The following is a 4,974-nucleotide window of genomic DNA, read 5'->3' on the forward strand; positions in this document are numbered from 1 at the left end:
GACAAGGGCCCCCTGCACGCACCCAAAGGCACCCCAGAGCCAGCCAAGCTGGCCCGGCCGAGCCTGTCCTGGGAAAGCACCTCTAGAACACACCTTCAGGGGCCCAGGGGACACTCCCGCTCTCTACACAGAGCCCGGCCTCTCGGGCCACCGCATGGGCGTGCGAGAGTGAGTGTGTGAGACTGAGAGTGTGTCAGAGCGAACGGCTATGTGAGGGTGAGTGTGCAAGACTGAGTGAATGAGCATATGTGAGTGTGCAAGAGTGAGTGCATGTAAATATGTGAAAGTGTACAAGTGAGTGAATAGGTTGTGTGAGTGTGAGAATATGTGGGTGTGTGAGTGAGTGCACAAGGCTGAGTGGATGAGTGTAAGTGCAAGAGTGAGTGTGTGAGTATGAGTGAATGTGTGAGAGAGCATTGTGGAAGTGAGTAGGGTGAGAGCATGTGTGAGAATGAGTGAATGAGTGTATGTGAGTGTGCATCTATGTGTGATATTAGTGCGAGTGTGAGCAGGTGTGAGAGCATGAATGTGTGAGTGAGTATATGTGAGTGTGAGAGTGTTTGAGAGTGTGAGTGTGTATGAGCGAATGAGTGTATAGGAGTGTGAGTGGGTGTGAGCGAATGAGTATAGGAGTGTGAGCAGGTGTGAGCGAATGAGTGTACAGGAGTGTGAGTGGATGTGAGTGAATGAGTGTACAGGAGCATGAGCGGGTGTGAGTAAATGAGTGTATGGGAGTGTGCAGGTGTGAGTGAGTGTACAGGAGTGTGAGCGGGTATAAGTGAATGAGTGTATGAGAGTGTGCGTGGGTGTGAGTGAATGAGTGCATGGGAGTGTGAGCAGGTGTGAGCGAAAGAGTGTACAGGAGTGTGAGTGGATGTGAGTGAATGAGTGTATGAGAGTGAGCTAGTATGAGTGAATGAGTGTACAGGAGCATAACTGGGTGTGAATGAATGAGTGTGTATGAGTGTGTTATGAGTGTATGAGTGTTAGCAGGTGTGTGTAAGCAAGTGCATGAGTGTGACAGGTGTAAGTGAATGAGTGTGTGTGTTATGAGTGTGTTAGCAGGTGTGTGTGAGTGCATGAGTGTGATGGGTGTGAGTGAATGAGTGTGTGTTTGAGTGTTAGCAGGTATGTGTAAATGAGTGCATGAGTGTGATGGGTGTGAGTGAATGAGAGTGTGAGTGTTTGAGTGTTAGCAGGTGTGCGTAAGTGAGTGCAGGAGTGTGACGGGTGTGAGTGAATGAGTGTGTTAGGAGTGTTAGGAGTGTGAGTGTTAGCAGGTGTGTGTGAGTGCAGGAGTGTGACGGGTGTGAGTGAATGAGTGTGTTATGAATGTTATGAGTGTGAATGTTAGCAGGTGTGTGTAAGTGAGTGCAAGAGTGTGATGGGTGTGAGTGAGTGAGAGTGTGTGTCAGGGTTTAGAGGGATTGTGAGTGTGGAGTTCCATGTTCCCGTAGCCCTACTCTGTGCAGGGTAAGTCGGCAGTGCCCAAGCCCCCCGGGTTAGCTCTGACGGCTCTGGGGGCTGTGCAGGGCAGGGATCAGGCACCCCACGTGCAGAGCCTGAGCTCAGGTCAGCGTCTTGCCCACCTACGGCCGGACTCTAGTTCTCGGCTCAGGAAAGAGTTGGCAGCGGCCAGGTGTCGGCCCCTTCCCGCCCAGGGAGGCGGCCAAGGGAAGGGCCGGTGCTTCCCTGGGAGGGGGGGCAGGGGACAGAGACCTCCTCTCCGAGTGTGGCAAGCGGGCAGCTTACTCGTGAGCGCTCAGAAGTCGCTTGGCACGTTTCCTAGCTCAGGGGAAAGTCTCAACCCTTCAGGGCAGCAGAAGCTGCAAGGCTGGTCTCAGGAGGAAGCGGGGTGTGGCCCCCCGCAGAGCCAGGTGGGGTCTCGGAGTGGACAGCAAGCCAGCAGTGACTCCTCCCACCGCCGAGTCCACCCGCAAACCCGGTCAGACCCCACCGTGGCTCACACTCGAGCCTGCCCACGCCCTGAGTCGGAATTGCTGGGCTGCACTGCCCTGGGAAAGGGTGCCGGCTGGACACAGCCTCAGTGGCCTCTACCGGAGCCCTGGGGTGGGCAGATCCCTGGGGTGGGGGCAGGCCCTGGGCTGGTCAGAAGTTCACTCCCATTGGGTGCAGGTATTTCCGAAGGACCCTGTGGGGTCCACGTCAGGGTGGGCCCCTGGAGCCCCCAGGGGGCATCCGATTGGGAGAGAGAGCTGGGGCTGGGGGGGTGACCCCCAGGGCCATGCTGAGGCCCCTGTGCTTGGTCACCCCCTTCACAGCTCTCGGGACATCCCAGACGGTGCCCCGGGAGCCGGAAGTCCAGGAAGGAGCTGGGCGAGGCCCTCACAGGGTGGGGGACGTGTCCTGCGTCCTTCCCAGGGGACAGTGGGCAGGAGCAACCCTCTGGCTCCAGCCACCTCGAGGCCCAGGGCACCCAGCTCTCAGCGGGTTAATTAGAGGGCTCACCGAGGACACTCACCCAGATCTTTCCTTTTGATTTAGGGTTGGGGCCACACCCCTCGGTGCTCTGGGCTCAGGGGTCAGCCCTGGAGCCCTCAGTGTGGGCGGAGATGGGCCGGGAGCTGCAGGGACATGGGGCCCAGGGGCCCAGGCCCTGCCCCCGCCCTCTGCAGGTACCGGCCTCACTTAGGGAGCGTGTGGTGGCCGCTCTTCTCACTAAGGAGAAGGACTGGCCAGGGGCACGGGTCAGAGGCCCAGGGTGGGGGTCCCAGGCTGCCGCCACACTGACCGCCAGGGTGGATTCGACTGATCTGGCTGGCTGGGTGGACGTCCTCCTCCTGCCTCTTCTCCCTGGGGGTCCCTCTGAAGCTGCGCCCCCTCGGAGAGGAGGACTTCCTGCAGGGACGGAGCACGGAGGAGCTGAGTGTCCGTGCTCCCGCCGCGGCTCCTAACAGGCTCTCTAATGGCTGAGCCCTTGTCTGCATGGGGGAAGTCCAGCCTCACCCCAGCACTGTCCAGAGTGACCCCACGCCCATGCCCAGAGCAGCAGCAGAGCAGAAGCACGGCAGGGCAGGAGCGCCCAGCCCAGCCAACAGAACCCTGCGATCAGCCTGTCACCTCCCGAGTTTGTCACCTCCACTGCAGACACCGAGGCGACTTCATAAAAGGGAAAACACGAACATGGGGGTTTTCACATCAGGATGGCAGGAGTGAGCAGCACGATTCTCTACCTGGTGGGGGCTGGGGGTCTTTCCCTGCCGCTTCAGGCCCGGGTCAGCTCTGAGGAGGGGTGGGGCATCAGGCCTGGACACGTGGTTCCCGGCCCACAGCTCTGCACCCAGCCTCCCAGGCCAGGGTGGAGGGTCCGGAGGTCGGGAGCTGGGGGGTGTCCCAGTCCCCGGGCTCCGGCTTCTGGACAGTCAGGGTCTCCTGTGGCTGAGGCCAGTCCAGGACGGAGGTGAGAGCAGGACGGTGACCCCAGGGGCCAAGGAGGGGGCCCAGGACGGCACTGCCATCAGCAGGAGCTGCAGGGCCACTGTGGTCAGCCCCATGGGGACGGGGGCGCTGAGGGGACGATGAGTGAAGGTCAGAGGGGACCCAGGACCCAGCAGCCCCCTGTGAAGCTGGACTCTGGCCATGCCTGAAAACCAAGCGAGGGAAAGCCATTTGTTTATTTATTTATTCTTTATTTCGGGGTGGGGCCACACCCAGAGGGGCTCAGGGCTGACTCCTGGCTCTGTGCTCAGAATCACTCCTGGTGGTACTTGGGGACTGTGTGGGATGCTGGGGTCAAACCAAGGGTTGTCAGGTAGCCGCAAGGCCAGTGCCCTCCCCACCGTGCTAGCCTTTGACCCCCAGGAAGAAGCAGTGTAGAGGACACACAGGGTCAGGCCAGCTTGCAGGACGTGGGCACACAAGCCTGCCCCCAGCTCAGTGCTGAGCCAGGGGTGGCCCAGGTGCAGCCCAGGCAGCTGCCAGGGCGAGGCCGGGAGCTGGGCGGGCAGGTTTCCGTGTCACCCGCACACCTGTTTCCTTGGGGCCAGGGGTATCGCTGACGGGCTCAGGACCCCTCCCGGGAAAGGCTGGGGCAGAGGAATCCCGAGAGCTTCTGGGATGGCCATGGGGGATGGCCACAGGCACTGGTCAGCAGGACGTTCCCAGGACAGCCGCCAAAGGCCTGGGCCTTGGAGGGTCCGACCTGCCCCACAGGGCACGGGCTGCTGCTGAGGCTCCAAGTGACTCTGTTGGCCCCACGGGGCAGGATCAGTGTGAAGGCACCGAGGTTCACAAGGTCACTCTGCCCAGCACCAGCCATGCCTGCACAGGCACCAGTGCAGCTGCTGGTCCCTGCTGTGGGTCCTCGTGGGCACAGAGACCCCCGGGCCCTGCCGCAGAAGCCACAGTCCCCCCCAGTCTGGCCCCAGCCTGCGACTCCCCCGGGAGCCGGGCTCTAGGGAACCGGCGTGTGAGCGGGCAGTGGGCCCCGGGGCGATGGGGAGACGAGGGAGATGCTGCCGTCAGCCTCTGACGAGCCGATTCCACGGCACCGGGGCCTTATCGTGCCTCTCCACGCTCCCGATCAACCCTTTGCCATCTGCCAAATGACGGGGTACAGAGTTCCCAGGGTTCACGGCTCGGCCCTCCACTTGCTGTGAGCACGGCCTCGGGTGTCCAGGCCTCCCTCTGCCCCCACCGAGCCTCGCCCTGCCACCCGGGTGGCACCAACTTGCTCTGTCCCCGTGGCCTCAAGCCCAGGAAGCACATTGGGACGTAGGTCAGGTGACCGGGGAGAGACCCCTACACGAGGGAGGCCCCAGGGCAGATCTGATGAACGCGGGGAGGGGCAGGGCAGGCCCCGAGACACCCCCAAAGGCCAGGGGACTCGATGAAGGACACACACAGAAGGGACAGCACACAGGTGCGGGCACTTGCCTTGTGGTGGACGCACTGAATCGGGCTCCCGGCCCCAGATACGGACTGAGCCCCATGGGAGCTTCCCACTCCCCAGAA

The sequence above is a fragment of the Sorex araneus genome, chromosome 2 (assembly GCF_027595985.1).
Source record: "Sorex araneus isolate mSorAra2 chromosome 2, mSorAra2.pri, whole genome shotgun sequence".
NCBI classification, from domain to species: Eukaryota; Metazoa; Chordata; class Mammalia; order Eulipotyphla; family Soricidae; genus Sorex; species Sorex araneus.